The sequence below is a fragment of the Xylocopa sonorina genome, chromosome 16, assembly GCF_050948175.1.
Source record: "Xylocopa sonorina isolate GNS202 chromosome 16, iyXylSono1_principal, whole genome shotgun sequence".
Classification (NCBI taxonomy): domain Eukaryota; kingdom Metazoa; phylum Arthropoda; class Insecta; order Hymenoptera; family Apidae; genus Xylocopa; species Xylocopa sonorina.
In genome coordinates this window covers 2,907,000-2,924,665 of record NC_135208.1, presented here as the reverse complement: position 1 = coordinate 2,924,665, position 17,666 = coordinate 2,907,000, and the positions used below count along the sequence as shown (strand labels likewise).

Genomic DNA, 17,666 nt, shown 5'->3' with positions numbered 1-17,666 from the left:
TGAAAGTCCATACTTAGAAAATTTGACGCCTTCAAAGCTAGCACTTGGAAATTTCAAGCTTTTTGAAAGTCTATGCTTAGAAAATTTGTGCTTTGAAAGGATTGCACTTGGAAATTTTAAGGTTTTCGAAAGATCAAGATTAGAAAATTTGTGCTTTGAAGAGTTGCAGTTGGGAATATTAAGCTTTTTGAAAGTGTATGCTCAGAAAATTGTAGCTTGGAAATTTCGAACTTTGAAAGTCCATAGTTAGGAAATTTCAAGCTTTGAAAGTCCGTACTTAAAAAATTTGACGCTTTCAAAGTCCATATTCAGAAAATTTCAAGCTTTGAAAGTCCGTACTTAGAAAATTTGACGCTTTGAAAGTCCATAGTTAGGAAATTTCAAGCTTTGAAAGTCCGTACTTAGAAAATTTGACGCTTTGAAAGTCCATAATTAGATAATTTGACCCCAATACTTCTAACCGCAAAAAGCAACCAATACAAATCAAATAAACAAGTAACCCCCAAGACGGAAGTCTCGCAGAGCCTCCACCAGTCGCAACATCCACTGCAGTGCTTATTGGGGAGCATTAAAAACGTTATTGTACTTTGTAAAATTGCAAAAAATATACAAAATGGTGCTGATTAGTTAGCAGTCAATGTCTAGAATGCTTCAAGTCAATTTTTAAAATGGTAGCACTACTTATTGTCACCAAACATCACTTACTGCCCTAAAACATCACTGCAGTGCTTATTGGGGAGCACTAAAAGCCTTATAGTACTCTTAAAAAATGCAAAAAAAGGGCAAAATGGGATTGATTAGTAACTAATTACCATCTCCAATATTTCTAAACGCAAAAAGCAACCAATGCCAATCAAATAAACAAGCAACCCCCAAAACGGAAGTCTCGCAGAGCCTCCAACAGGCAAGAGTGGGGCAGCAGAAGCACAGAGAGAGCCGACCCGGCGCGACCTCAACTATATTCACCCTCGAATCGCGGATCTTCGCTAAATTTCGTGCAACTTCGTCTATCCACGGGTTCTCCCGGGCAGCAGTCACTGCTCAGTGTCTGCGTGGTTGCCTGGACCGCAGGCGCCTGCAGCGGAGGACCCTCTGCTCCTCGTCTGGAGTCGTTTTTCCGCGCTGTCATCTGCGTGACACCCCTCGCGAGCGGTCGCGGAGGTGCATTCGTCGCCTCTGAGCCCTGCGATCAGCTGATGCATCGCGAGGACGCAGTGCGACGCGGTTTAAAGGGACGACTCTCGAGCAGCCAGCTGTGGAATTGATTGTCACTGGCGGAGGATCGATCGACCGACCGCGAGCGGTCGTTCGCGAGCTGGGATCATGGACCAGTTCCTCTGTGGCTCGCGAGCGTGCAAGGTGTCCCTCAGGCGAGTGCTCGCGACGAATGCGCGCGCGTTGCACGCGTGAACGACGGCTGGCGGTGGTGCGAGTGCGAGTGGGGACTGGATTGATGGGCAGAGGGGCAGGGGAACGCGAGAGGAAGACGGTGCACCCTGGGTGAGCCGTGGAGAACGCGAGTAATGATCGTGACCACTGCTCAGAGGACAAATGAACACCTCCGCACAGCGCTCGGGATATTCCAAGTGAGTAAGTCGAGAGAATCGCACCAAGTTCATTCGATCCTGGTAAATGGCAGCGTTTACAGCCGTGCGAGGGATGAATTTCATCCCTTTTGGCGCGAAACTGCCTGTTGTGCTGCCTGACACTGCGCGAGGTTGCGCTGGACGCGACTTTGGATTTAGTGGCTACGATTGTGGATGTTGGTGGAGGGTTTTTTTCGGGCTCTTGGGATTCTGGGCACCTTTCGACACGTATACGTGCAGTTTTTCGTTTGAGAAACCTTATTGCGGTTCTTAAAACCCACCCCAATAAGAAGTTACACTGGGACTGTTTTAGTGCAATTGAAAAATAACGGTTGTGGATTTAGTTAGAGGGTGTTGGAGGGTGTTTAAGGGGCACATTAGATTCTGGAGACCTTTCTACACATATACGCGCAGTTTTTGGTTTGAGAAACCTTATTGGGGTTCTTAAAACCCACCCCAATAAGAAGTTGCACTGGTGCAGTTTTAGTGAAATTGAAAAATAATGGTTGTGGATTTAGATAGAGGGTGTTGAAGGGGTTCTTGAGATTCTGAGGACCTTTCTTCAGGTGTACACTGAGTTTTTGCACTGAAAAACCTTATTGGGGTTCTTAAAACCCACCCCAATAAGAAGTTCTATAGTTACAGTTTTAGTGAAATTGAAAAATAATGATTGTGGATTTAGATAGAGGGTGTTGAAGGAGTTCTTGAGATTCTGAGGACCTTTCTTCAGGTGTACACTGAGTTTTTGCACTGAAAAACCTTATTGGGGTTCTTAAAACCCACCCCAATAAGAAGTTCTATAGTTACAGTTTTAGTGAAATTGAAAAATAATGATTGTGGATTTAGATAGAGGGTGTTTAAGGGGTTCTTGAGATTCTGGGCACCTTTCTTCAGGTGTACACTGAGTTTTTGATTAGAAAAACCTTATTGGGGTTGTTAAAACTCACCCCTTTAAGAAGTTACACTGATACAGTTTTAGTGTAATTGAAAAATAGCGGTTGTGGATAAAGTTAGAGGGTGGTGGAGGGTGTTTGAGGGGTTGTTAAAATTGTGGAGACCTTCCTACACGTGTACACTGAGTTTTTGCATTGAAAAACCTTATTGGGGTTGCTGAAACCCACCCCAATAAGAAGTTCTAGTGGTACAATTGTAGTAAAATTGAAAAGCAAGAATTGTGGAGTTAGATAGAGGGTGTTTAAGGGGTTGTTAAGATTGTGGGGGCCTTTCTACACGTGTACACTGAGTTTTTGCATTGAAAAACCTTATTGGGGTTGCTGAAACCCACCCCAATAAGAAGTTCTATTGGTACAGTTTTAGTGAAATTGAAAAATAAGAATTGTGGAGTTAGATAGAGGGTGTTTAAGGGGTTGTTAAGATTGTGGGGGCCTTTCTACACGTGTACACTAAGTTTTTGCATTGAAAAACCTTATTGGGGTTGCCAAAACCCACCCCCTTAACGAATACTATTGCTACAGTTTTAGTAGAATTGAAAAATAATGATTGTGGATTTAGTTAGAGGGTGTTTAATAGTTTCTTGAGATTCTAGGGACCTTTCTACATGTGTGCACTGAGTTTTTGATTTAAAAAACGTTATTGGATTTGCCAAAATCGACCCCTTTAAGAATTTCCATTGCTACAGTTTTAGTGGAATTGAAAAATAATTATTGTGTATTTAATTAGAGGGTGTTTAATAGTTTCTTAATATTCTAGGGACCTTTCTACACATGTACGTGCAATTTTTGACTTGAAAAATCTTATTAAAATTGCCAAAACCCACCCCTTTAACGAGTTCCATCGGTACAATTTAGTGGAATTGAAAAAGAGGGTGAAGGAGAGGGTAGAAATGAAATGTATCGAGTATGTGGGGTAGGTTCCCTTCTTAAACATGTACTGGGTGGTTCTTTTCGGTAAGTTGATGGAAATACCAGCTGGAGCTGCTCGTATTGGGTTCGATTGAACGTGGAGGGTGAGACGGGTTTAATATCGCTGGAGATGGGGTTCTGGGGACGATGCGAATGTTGTTCCAGAGATAAATGAGACGTTTGAGTCGGGCTCGTTTATGTTCGAGGGAAATTAAAATTGCTCTGCGGGTTGAAAGAGTTCTGTTTGCGATTTTTAGTCTCTCACGATAGTGTTTGAATTTCATTTATATCAGAAAATAAAAATAAATAAATAAGTAAGAAACTTAGTTAAATTAAAAATATTGTTTCTGCGCTTTTTGGGGGTTTTTGAATTTAAAAAAAATTTTTTTTGAAGCTCTGAGGAGGATACCTCGAGTTGAGAAACATTTTTTGTAATCTTTTCAATGTAAATTCTGGAATTTGAGCAAAGAAAATTTGTAACAAGCAACCACCCTCCAAACATTTGTAAAAATGTTTTTTTTTTAATATACGACACAGTAAAAGTCGAAATTTTCTATCGAGCAAACTCAATAGTTTCTCACAGACATTCTTCCATGTCCACCAATAAAAAAATCTTCATTTCACCCTCTCTTTGAACAACAGTGGACCCTCAGAATAAAATAACCACGTCCAAACAATTCTAAAAATTTTTTTTTAAATTTACAAGACTGTGAAAGTCAAAATTATCTATCGAGTGTCTTCAAAGTTTCTCACAGATGTTCTTCAAGGTTTACCAATAAAAAATCCACTCAGTATTCCTCCAGTTCCTCTACAACAAGCAACCAACCTCCAAACATCTGTGACAATTTGTTTTTTAAATTCAGAAAATTGCAAGAGCCAAAATATTCTATCGAGTGTCCTCAAAGTTTCTCCCAAAGATTCACCACTAAAAACACCTCATTCCACCCCTTTTAAACAACAATGTCTCCCCAAAACCAACCCAAATTCCAGCAGTCAGTAATAACCACCTCCAAACAATTGTAAAAATCTTTTTATTAATTTTACAAGACTGTAAAAGTCAAAATTATCTATCGAGTGTCTTCAAAGACTCTCACAAACGTTCGCTAATAAATAATTCTTAATTCCACCCCCTTTAAAGAACGATGTCTCCCCAAAACCAACCCAAATTCCAACCCTCAGTAATTCAACTCTGCAACCATTCTCTCATTTCAAACAGCGATACTGAGTTCGACTAAAGTGTTGTTCGATAATCGAACACGTACACTCGCAACCCTTCGCCCAATGAACGCCTACAAAGACCTTGGCAAGCCCAGAATAATCTCAGACCTCATCGAACCGCAGAAAAGCACAAAACCACCCTTAAAATCTCACAGAATGGACTCTGGTTGCGACGAACATTTTTATATCAACGAAACGAGGGGCGATAGAGGCAATTAGCTTCGTTCGAGGCGGCTGCCATAACCGTGGTCGCAACGAGCGGCCCTAAAAAAGTCGTAAGGGTCGCTCAGCGAGCTTCACTGCGCCTCGAATGGTGAAAAATCCGCTTCGTTCGCGACGCGAGCGGACAGAACGCGATTCGTCTTCGCAGAATGCACTTAAAGTGGCGATAACAGGGGGTGAGTCTGCTGTTCGTTCGTTCGCTAACCCCTTCTCGACTCTGCCAGCGACACTTTCAGTCGTCTGGGTTTCGACGTCGATGCTGCAGGGACGTAGCTATGCGTCCCTCAGCGTCGTTTCTACTTCTGGGGTGGTCGATGGGGATGAAAGATGGAGAAAGTTGAGGTGCAGCTTTTTTGGGTTTCATTTTTTTGAGGGGTGTGTGGATTGGATGATTTTGGAGGAGTTTATGTGGTTTGAGAATTTTCCATTTTGAGAATTTTAATAAGGTCCCTTTTGAGAATTTTAATAAAGAAGAATATAAAGAAAATTCCCTTTTGAGAATTTTAATAAAGTCCCTTTTATTTTATTTTATATTTTTTATTTTTGAGATAATGAGTTGTTGATGTTGGAATTGTTTAAATAATAAAATGGATAATTTGAGAATTTTTCTAAGGTTTCTTTTATTTTATTTTATTTTATTTTTTTAAAATAATGAGTTGGTGATGTTAGAATTGTTTAAATGGTCAAAATGAGTAATTTGATAATTTTTCTAATGTTTTTTAATTTAATTTTATTTTTTTCTGAGATGTTGGAAGTGTTTAAATTATTGGAATAAATTATTTGAGAATTTTTCTAAGGTTTTTCTTATTTTATTTTATTTTTTTCTGAGACAATGTGTTGTTGCTTTTTCAAATTAGTTGGTGAATTTCTTTGGTTTCTTAATTGGATTAGTTGTTGAAAAGTGTTAAACAAAATCAGAGGATTGTAGAATTTTTCAAATGATCCTTTAATTTTATTTTCTTTTTCTGAGATACTAAGTTGTTGGTTTTTGTTGTTTTTTCGAATCAATTGGTAAATTTCTTTGGTTTTCTGATTGCATCTATTATCGAACACAGTTAAACGAAATCAGAGAATACTATCTGCTCCTTTTTTAATGAAAACTGAAACGAGAACGCGTGTCAATTGCGCAGACCCGGGTGAATCGCGATCACGCCTCGAAAATTCATGAATTCCTGGCTGTGCGGTGATATTAAAAAATAGTGGCAGCCATTTTTCATCGCTGTTCAGAGCCACGCTAAATCTCGACATTGATTGGCCACCTGGAATTAAACTTGACACTTCTGAATCGAAACTGTTTCACCTTTTCTTATCAAAATTTACAAACTCGATTCGTATAATTAATTCAAAACTATTTAATAAATCGTTATATCAATTGTACATAATTTTAAATTAAATAATTCAATAATTGAATAATTTATTCAATAATTATTATTTCAATTATCAAACCAAATTTAGACTGCTTTTTCTTTTTTTTTTATTGAGCATTTATAGCTGTAAAATTAAATAATTTATTCAATAATTATTGCATGAATTATCAGAGTAAATTAGACTGCTTTTTCTTTTTTTTTATTGAGTATTTATAATTGTAAAATTAAATAATTTATTCAATAATTATTGCATCAATTTTCAGAATAAATTAGACTGAGATTCTTAATTTTTTTATTGAGTAAATATAGTTTTAAAATTAAATAATTTATTCAATAATTATTGCATCAATTTTCAGACTAAATTAAACTGATATATTTTTTTTATTCAGTATTTATAATTGTAAAATTAAATAATTTATTCCTTAATTATTGCATCAATTATCAGACAAAATTAGACTGCTTTTTCTTTATTTTTTATAGCTTTAGTCAGCTTAAAATTAATATTGTTGACTCTAGCAATATTTCAATTTTTTTTTAGGGGTTTTGGTCCAGTAAATTCGACAATTTTGCTGTTTAAACGTGGAGTTCTGACAGTGTCGAAATTTCGAGGGTGGTTTAGCGAGGTTTTGCTCGCCTCGAGTCCACAGGGGATGAATCATCCCTTCGTGCACAGTTGGCGAGCTGAGGGTATTTGTAAGAAGCTCAGAACCGCGTGAAAGGATTCGTAGCCACTCGAGACAGATCGTGGAACGCGTTCTGATCGCATAACTCGAGAAATTCTGACCTCGCGAAGGGGTGGTTCGAGTCTAGTAGAGAATTTTCGAGATATGACTGCGTTTTCTCGCGATTTTGGTTTCGTAACACCCTTTTGCTCGTTTAAAACACCTTCACAGTCATAATTTCAACGTGTTTAGCTTCAAAACCTCGCCAAAGAGGCTCCACAGTGTCTTATGGACACTCCAAATGCAACTAGGTTAGTGAAAAATTGTTTCTGAGTTTCGAAAAAGTAGATTGATGGGGTTTCTGGTCTTCAAATGCATTGAGAAGCATTTAGAAACATTCTATGCACACTTTTATTCGCTTAGAATAGTTTTGTAGGCCTAATTTCAACGTCTCCAACTTTAAATCTTCATCAAAGAACTTTAACTTGTCTCATGGACACTCAAAATTCAACGTGGGTCACTAAAAAAGGGTTTCTAGTCTTTAAATTCTTCTAGAATTATCTACAAACAATCTACTCGCATTTCTGCCCTTTTAAAACACGTTTACATCCCTAATTTCAACGCCCCCAGTCTCCAACCCTCAGTAATGAGTCTTCATACGCTTTATGGACGTTCAAAATGCAACTTAGGTCGCCAAAAAAAGAGTTTCTGGTCTTTAAATCCTTCAATAATCATCCACAAACATCCTACCCACCTTCTTACTCCCTTAAAACACATTCACACCCCCAATTTCAACATCTCCACTCTCCATGGACACTCCAAATGCAACGTAGGTCACTAAAAAGTCGTTTTTGAGGCTTGAACAAATAAACTGTTATGGTTTCTGGTCTTCAAAACCTTCGATAATCATCCACAAACATCCTAGCCACCCTTTTACTCATGTAAAACCCCTTCACACTACAAATTTCAACGTCTCCAACCCTCAAACCTCCCCAACGATCCTCCACTCGCTCTATGGTCACCAAAAACGCAACGTAGGTCACAGAAAAAAAATTTCTGCTCTTTAAATCCTTGAAGAACCATCTACTAACACTCTACTCATCTTTCTGCTCGCTTGAAACACTTTTACACCCCAAATTTCAACGTCTCCAACCCTCAACCCTGCCCAACGATCCTCCACTCGCTCTATGGTGACCAGAAACGCACCGTGGATCACAGAAAAATGGTCGCTGGACCGCGAAAAAGTAGGCTGAGAGGGTTTCTAGTCTTCAAAGCCTTGAAGAACCATCCACGAACACCCTATCCACATCTTTACTCACTTGTAACACCTTCACACCCCTAATTTCGACATAGGTGACTGAAAAATCATTTTTGGGTGTCTAAAAGGTAAACTGATAGGCTTTCTGGTTTTCAAAACCTTGAAGAACCATCCACAAACATCCTACCCACCCTTTAACTCCCTTAAAACACCTTCACACCCCTAATTTCAACGCCTTCACTCTTCATGGACACCCCAAACACAACGTAGGTCATTAAAAAATCGTTTTTGGGTCTTCAAAAGGTAGACTAATATTGTTTCTGATCTTCAAAACCTTCAAGAACCATCCACAAACATCCTACCCACCCTTTTGCTCACATAAAACCCCTTCACACCCCAAATTTCAACGTCTCCAACCCTCAACCCTGCCCAACGATCCTCCACTCGCTCTATGGTGACCAGAAACGCAGCGTGGATCACAGAAAAATGGTCGTTGGACCGCGAAAAAGTAGGCTCTGAGAGGGTTTGGAACCACGAGCGCGTCTCGACGCGGTGATTTAACGCGTCGTGACGCGAGGGGAGGGCGGTGAATGGCGGACAGAGGAGCCGCGACGCCTCGACGGGGCGCTGGCCAGGGTAATCCGTGCCCGCGGAGTTTTCTAATTTCAATGTTTGATGTTGGATCGCCTTTTGTTTCCGCCGCGAGAAGAAATAAGAGCAGTTACATCCGCGTTTCACAACGAGGCCTGCTCCCTTCCGCCCTTCTCATTGTTCGCCACCCCCTCTGCGACCTGCCGCGTCGTCTTTGCTCGTTGGCGCTGGATTTGGGGCTCGCGAAATTCGAATATCGATCCTGGTCGTTCGACTGAGAGTCATAGCAAATAATAATTACTTTGTTCACTGTTAGACTATTGTTATTAATGAATTTAATAAGAACAAGTAAGGTTCTGATTTTTTTCTGGCTCTTTGGATTCTTCAGAAAGACTTTGGAATGTGTTATGGTTGCCATTAAATTCGAAAATTGATCGTGGTCATTCATCTGAGAGTGATATTAATATAAGATAAATAAATTCGATAAGAATAACTAAGATTTTGAATTTTTGTGACTTTTTTAATTTTAAAAAAAGATGCTCGAATGTGTAAAATGATTCGAGAATTAAGAAATTCGATAATTAATCGTGGTCGTTCGTCTGAGAGTAATAGCAAATAATAATAACTTTATATACTGTTATACTATTGTAATTAATGAATTTAATAAGAACAAGTAAGATTGTAATTTTTTTCTGTCTCTTTGGGTTCTTCAAAAAGAATGAAGTTGTGATGTGTAAAAAAAAGAAGTTGGGATGTATAGAAAATATCAAAAAAAATTGAATCATCGCGAAAAGAAGGCGAAAACTGAAAAATAGGGGTGGAAAATCTCTGTCTCGTCATTTTCGATGCAAAAAAAAATGTAAAAAATCGAACAGTCTGTGCATCGATCAGAAATTTCGTTCTCGAACCTTGTTTTCGACTGCTCCAGTTCGAAACGAGTAAAATCCGCTAATTAATCCCGGTTAACGCATCACGCGGGGCGAGAAATTCGCTGGCGAGCGAAATAAAAAACGCTGCCGGCTCTAAATAACTTGTATCCGGGTAAAAAAAACTTTTAATCCCCTGGCGGCTATTAATATCGCGAAAACGCGCGAATGCAGGTGCATCGCGCTCGAAATGCGCCTCGCGAAAAATAATGGACGCCTCCATCTTTGAGAAATGGTCGAAATGCGACTCGACGTGAGTTAAATGCCATAAAAAAAAAAAAAAACGAAAGAAACAGGAGAAAAACGAACATAAATTGCGACAAAGTTTGCGAGCCACGTTTACTATAATTTAGAAAATAGATTTTGAATTTTTTTTTAGAGAATTTCAAACTATAATTACTCAAAATTGACTGAGAAATTTAGTATCTCTAATGACATTAGAATTTTACAAGTTTTCTGCTGTCAAAAGTTTTTTTAATGTATGACAGACTTTAGAGGTGTGAGAGCATCCCTTAAATTATTTTTAATAATTTCATGGACCTTTTTAATTAACAAGAAGCCAATAGAAGCGAGTATTCTTGAAAATAAAACCACAACAGATCAATTCTCAAACTCAACACCACTTTAACACATCGAACAACGAAAAAAACCCTTATCTCCACTTCTAATTTCCAAAGACTCACCCCTTAAATCAGCAAAATAAATTTAATCTGCACTCATATCGCTCCTTAAATCACCAAAAAAATATTTAATCACAACTCAACGCATTTAAATCCCTCCAAAAAGGTATCAAACGTACCAAATAACAACACAACCCTTTCTCTCAAGCAAAAGTACCCCAAACCCTAAAAAATATTCGAATAAGAAGGGGTAGATACCCTTTAAATCATTCCTCAACCATAAAAAAATATTTAATCACAACTCATCGCATTTAAATCCCTCCAAAAACGTACCAAACGTACCAAATAACAACGCAACCCTTTCTCTCAAGCAAAAGTACCCCAAACGCTAGAAAATATAAAAATAAGAAGGGGTAGTTATACCTTAAATCACCCCTCAAACATAAAAAAATATTTAATCACAACTCATCGCATTTAAATTCCTCCAAAAAGGTACCAAACGTACCAAATAACAACGCAACCCTTTCTCTCGACCAAAAGTACCCCAAACGCTAGAAAATATCAAAATAAGAAAGGGTGGGCGCCCTTTAAATCGCCAAAATAAATTTAATCACAACTCAACGCATTTAAATCCCTCCAAAAAGGTACCAAACATACCAAATAACAAGGCAACGCTTTCTCTCAAGCAAAAGTACCCCAAACGCTGGCAGAAAATATAAAAATAAGGGTAGTTATCCCTTAAATCACCCCTCAACCATAATAAAATATTTAATCACAACTCATCGCATTTAAATTCCTCCAAAAACGTACCAAACGTACCAAATAACAACGCAACCCTTTCTCTCAAGCAAAAGTACCCCAAACGCTAGAAAATATCAAAATAAGAAAGGGTGGGCGCCCTTTAAATCGCCAAAATAAATTTAATCACAACTCAACGCATTTAAATCCCTCGAAAAAGGTACCAAACGTACCAAATAACAGCGCAACCCTTCATCTCGACGAAAACTACCCCAAAGGCTGGCAGAGAATATCAGAACAAGAAGGGTGGGTATTCCTCGAGCGAGTTCCAGCAGGAGTTCGTCGACGAATAAAACTGAATGTGAAATAAGGAACTGGCTGGCGATGCTACCGGACAAGAGTAGCGAAAGTTCGAGGGTAGAGACGATAACTTTAAATGGAGGGATGAGAACGAGGCTCTGGGGTGGGTCGATGGGATTCGAAAGTAATTTTTCGATTCGCCTCGTCCCGCGGAAACAGACTCGACGTTTCACATTTATTTTAGCTTGCGAGACTCTTCTGCGAGATGGATGAAAAATAAGGGATTGAAGATGGCTCAAGCTTCTTTTAATTACTATTATGACGGTCGAAGGGTTGAAGAACGTTGGCTCTGCGAGAGAAGTTCTAATCTGAAGATTTGTAATTTCTGCTTTTGCAGTTTTTCGTTTATTTTTATATTTTCGAGTTTTTGGTGTTTAAATATTGATGCGAACTGGCTTTGTTTTTTTTTTTACCCTCTTTAGGTATCTTTTCACGCGTTAGAACGAAGAAGAAGAGTTGGAAGACAAAAACTCTTCAAAAAAGCTTCTAATCACAGAATTTGCAATTTCTAGCTACTTAAAAATTGACACAAGCTAGCTCTAATTTTTTCTCACCCTCTCTAGACGTTTAACAAAGACAAAGAAGGGGTGAACGACGTCAACTCTTCAAGAAAACTTCCAATCACGAGGTTTATAATTTTTAGCTATTTAAAAATCGACTCGAGCAAAAATAATTCTCCTGAAAAATTGCTGTCTCGAAAACTAATTCTCAAGAAAAAAAAAGGACAAACTCAGTTAGCACTTACCAATTAACTAAAGACCAAATCACAGCAATTCTATTTACCAAAACCTCAAACAGTTATTTAATAAAAATCCACACTAATTTATTAACAGCAAAGTGCCAACTATTTACCAAAACCTCAAACAGTAATTTAACAATAATGGAAATTCTTTCACACGAAAAATTCCAATCTGCAAAAATAATTCCCCTGAAAAATTGCTGCCTCAAAACGAAATTCTGCAGAAAAAAATGGCCCCTCGTAAGAAACTACTTTCTCACTGGCGATCGAGGATCCACGATCGAAGATGCTCGTTCTCTGGTGGATCAGTAATTCCACGAGGGCGGTTTATCGCGTTCCTTTACGAAATACCATCGAGCGGTATTTCATTGGCGTTCTGGCGAGGCGGGGAAAAATTTACAACGATCTAGCGGCCATGAATTTCGGATCGACGCCTTAAGTCGCCTATTATTCCGTGTTACGTGCTCGTAGATCGTTCCTGCGCGATCCTGGACGGCTCGAATCAATTACCCATCCGAATTGTATCGCGTGGCGATTTTCTAAGCGATGGCTTCGAGTTTTCGACGATGCGAGGCGTCGTCAGGAATTCGTTTTCAACGGTTCAAGAAGAATCGAGCCTTTTGCTTTGGTTCGCAGAGATTTGCGATTTTGTCACGAAATCTTAAGAGCAAGAAATCTCTTTGAGTTTTCGAAATAATTAGAAAACTTTCCTATAAAAGAATCTCAAATTTTGCTATAAATAATTCTAAAACTTTGCTCCAAATAAACGTAGAATTTTGTTAGAAATAATTCTAAAACTTTGCTCTAAATAAACCTAGAATTTTGCTAGAAATAGTCTTACAATTTTACTCTAAATAATCCTAGAATTTTGCTAGGAATAATCCTAAAATTTTGTTATAAATAATACTAAAACTTTGCTAAAAGTAATCCTACAATTTTTCCCGAAATAATTTTAAAACTTTGCTAGAAATTATTCTAAAACTTTGCTAGAAATAATTCTAAAATTCTACTATAAAAGATCCTCAAACTTTACTATAAAAAAATATAAAACTATGCTAAAAATAATCCTAGAATTTTGCTAAAAATAATCTTAAAACTTTGTTAAAAATAATTTTAGAATTTTGCTACAACTAATTTTAAAACTTAGCTATAAATAATTATAGAATTTTGCTAGAAATTATCTTAAAAATTTGCTATAAATAATTTTAGAATTTTTCTAGGAATAATCTTAAAAATTTGCTATAAATAATTATAGAATTTTACTAGGAATAATCTTCAAACTTTGCTCTAAATATTTCTAAAACTTTGCTAGAATTAATTTTAGAATTTTGCTAGAAATAAATTTGGAACTTTGCTAGGAATAATTCTAAAATTTTCCTCCAAATAATCTTAGAATTTTGCTAAAAATAATTCTATAATTATTCTAAAAATAATCCTAAAACTTTGCCAGAAATAGAATTTTAGAATATTGCTAAGAATAATCTTAAAACTTTGCTAAAAATATTCTAAAATTTTACTAAAAAAAATCTTAGACCTTTATTAGAAATAATGTTCAAACTTTGCTCTAAATAATTCTAAAATTTCACTAAAAACAATTGTACAATTTTTCTAGAAACAATTCTAAAACTTTGCTCTAAACAATTCAAAAAATTTTTCTCTAAACAACCCAAACCTTTCTTCGAAAATAATCGCAACCCCAAAAATCAATCTCTCACCTTAAAAATTAAATTCTATCATATTAATTTACACCCTCGAACCTTTCACTGGTTACCAATTTCTGCTTTAATCGACGCTCATTAATTGCTCGCACACAAACCTCGATCCTGCCCTTAAATTCGATCTCGTGTAATTCAATATCGTTAACAAATGAATTCTTTTATGAGTCAGAAACGAAGGCACAAATTTTCCCGTGGTGCGATAATTCCAATTAATTATTAACTGTATTTCGTATTAACAGACTCGATTCACGCTTCTCTCTATCTTTTTTTTTTTTGCTTGTCCATGTTTCATTCGTTGAACACAGAAGCGTCACGCGTGCACGCGATTTATACGCTCGCATTTTCCATCTCTGCATTAATTTATTAAGCGCAGAGGGCATTTATTTCGCGCGAGCGTTCAGCTCGAGGCTGGCTCAATTTCACGCGGTCGATAGATCGTCGATTATTTTTAAATAAAATAGCAAATTGCTGGTCGAAGCGAGAAATTGGTCTGTGGAAAGTTTCGTGTTATTTTTGTAGTGTTTTCTTTTTTTTTTGGACGAGATTTTTGAGTTTTTGGTTCATAAATTTGGTATTTTATTTGTTGTAGGGTGTTAAATGTTGTGGTTGTGGAGGAGCAAAGATTTTGGAATTTTTCTGGGAAAATTGTGAGATTATTTTTAACAAAATTTTAAGATTATTTAGAGCAAAGGTTTAGGATTTTTTTTAACAAAATTCTAGAATTATTTCTAACAAAGTTTTGGAATTATTTCTAGAAATATTGTAGAATTATTTTTAGCAAAATTCTAAGATTATTTAGAGCAAACTTTGAAAGTAATTTCTAGTAAAATTCTAAGATTATTTCTAGCAAAATTCTAAGATTATTTCTAGCAAAATTCTAGAATTATTTCTAACAAAGTTTTGGAATTATTTCTAGAAATATTGTAGAATTATTTTTAGCAGAATTCTAGAATTATTTCTAACAAAGTTTTGGAATTATTTCTAGAAATATTGTAGAATTATTTTTAGCAAAATTCTAAGATTATTTAGAGCAAACTTTGAAAGTAATTTCTAGTAAAATTCTAAGATTATTTCTAGCAAAATTCTAGAATTATTTCTACCAAAGTTTTAGAATTATTTCTAGAAAAATTGCAGAATTATTTTTATAAAAATTCTAAAATTATTTCTAGCTAAGTTTTAAGGTTATTTCTTGCTAAATTTTTTAGATAATTTCTAGCAAAGTAACAAATTTATTTCTAAGCGTCGCAGTGGCGGTTACGCGCGTATCAATGCAATTAGCAAGTTTGAAACGCGGAGAGGAAGATTCTCGAGGCTCGACTGGGTTATTAGACAAGTTTTAATGAAAACGTAAATGATATTTCCTGTTTAAGCGATAAGTTTCCGCTCGGACGAAATAACAAATAACCGCATTCGAGAAGTTCTCGCCTGTTGTATGCATAATTCTCGATGCTCCATCCCAACGTCTCAGTTCCCTTAATTGTCGCCTATTATTTCCCAAGTTGGTCGTCTTAGCGCGTCGAATTAATTATCTGCACCCAATCCTCCCATTTTTCTCAGCCTCGAGCTCAAATTACGCCCTTAACCAGCTCTGAACCACATCAGAAGACCAAAAAATAAATTTCTTGCAACGAAAAATGGCGCAAACATAAAAATCGACAGTCTTTTTCGATCACAACTCGTTTCTACGCCTTCAACAATCTCTTAACCACATCAGAAGACTAAAAAATAAATTTCTTGCAATGAAAAATGGAGAAAACATAAAAATGAACAGTCTTTTTCGATCACAAATCGTTTCTACGCCTTCAACAGGATCACGTCTTTGAATAACCGATCTCAGCCCCTGATGGCAGCTTGCAGAATCAGCTGAAGTCGATAATTAATGGCGAACGCGACTCAGTCGCCACCTTTCGCGAAACAAACGACGGCACGCGCGCGAAATAAATAAAAGCGAGCGCACGCGAGCATCTTATTGGCAATAAGATCGCGTAGAGGGTGAAATGCGTTGCCATCCAGCGATTTCCGGTTGGATAATGGAAGCCACTTGCAGTTTAAACGCGATCGCGAGGAATCAATTACGAGAAGGTCTCGTAATATACGATCCAAGTTCGCGAGGGGGGCCAAAAGCGCAGCTACGACCCAAGAACTTTGCTTCCAGCGACCATCCACACTTCGTCGCACCCTCCTCGCCAACTTGAACTCGCGAAATTATTGCTGGAGACGCGAAACAAGATAGAAAACGAGCCTTCAGGTAATCGCGTGAGAGTAATCTGCGATTTTCTGTATCTATGGTTGATATTGAGAGAAATGGCGGCGCGTTTGACGATCAGCTGATCGCTGGATGAGTTTCTGAGGTGTGTGAAAGCTGTGAAGGGGATTAGTATAACTTTTTTGTTGTTATTTTGGCAATTATGCGAGTTTTTGAAGATTTTTTTATGTTAGAAATGGAAATTTTGCAAGTGGAAATTATTTAAGTCTCAGTTTTCTAAGTACAGTGGTTCTAAGAGTCTTTAGTATTAATAGTGCGAGTTTTTGAAGATTTTGTTATATTAAGAATGGATATTTTTCAAGTAGGAATTATTGAAGTTCAAATTTTGCCAGTGCAAGATTTTCAAGTACTTATGCAGTATTAAAATGCAAGATTTTCAAGCAAAAATTTGTTAAGCACTTACTGCAGTGTTAAAGCAAATTTTCTTAGAATTATTTGTAGCAAGATTTGAAGATTATTTCTTGAAAAATACCAGAATTATTTCTAGCTAAACTTTAGAATTATTTCTGGTAAAATTCTAAAATTATTTCTAGCAAAATTCTAGAGTTATTATTTAACTATTAACTCTAGAATTATTTCTAGCTAAACTTTAGAATTATTTGTGGTAGAATTCTAAAATTATTTGTGGTAAAATTTCTAGCAAATTTCTAGAGTTATTAATTAATTATTATCTCTAGAATTATTTCTAGCAAAATTCTAAAATTATTTCTACCTAAACTTTAGAATTATTTCTGGTAAAATTCTAAAATTATTTCTAGCAAAATTCTAGAGTTATTAATTAATTATTAATTCTAGAATTATTTCTAGCTAAACTTTAGAATTATGTCTAGCAAAATTTCTAGCAAATTTCTAAAATTATTAATTATTAACTCTAGAATTGTTTCTAGCAAAATTACCAACAAATTTCTAGAGTTATTAATTAATTATTAACTCTAGAATTATTTCTAGCAAAATTCTAAAATTATTTTTAGTAAAATTTTGGGACTATTTAGAGCAAAGTTTTAGAATTATTTATGTTAAAATTTGAGTATCTTTTATGGTAGAGTTTTTATATAAAATTTTAAAATTATTTCTAGCAAAACTTTAGAATTATTTCTATCAAAATTCTAAAATTATTTCTAGCAAAATTTTGGACTATTTAGAGCAAAGTTTTAGAATTATTTATGTTAAAGTTTGAGTATCTTTTATGGTAGAGTTCTTAAATAAAGTTTTAGAATTATTTCAAGCAAAATTTTGGAATTATTTCTATAAAAATTCTACCATTATTTATAGCAAGTATCTTCAATAATTTGTCCACGTTTCACGTGAAATTTCCAGCTCGAACGCATCTGTCGCTTGATATAAGAGCAAGAGATTTCTCTAACGAAGGGGTTGATCAAACTCGAGGAAGGATCGCGACCCATATTTTTTCGTAAGAACGCGTACAGCCATATCAGCTGACTCAGCGTCTACCAATGACTAACAGGCTCCGTTTAATATCGAATGGGACGTTGGATCTAATGAAAAAGTCAATCGAATCTTCCAACTGATTTA

At 36.3% G+C, this 17,666-nt stretch overlaps 1 protein-coding gene across 1 annotated transcript in view; it reads left to right on the top strand.

Moving 5' to 3' along the window:
- The first annotated feature begins 1,463 nt into the window (after positions 1-1,463).
- Positions 1,464-17,666, top strand: part of LOC143431074 (uncharacterized) — a 60,247-nt gene continuing 44,044 nt past the window's right edge. The window contains exon 1 of the mRNA XM_076907580.1: positions 1,464-1,586. The gene's annotated coding sequence lies outside the window, so the exon portion shown is untranslated. The remainder of the gene's footprint in view (positions 1,587-17,666) is intronic.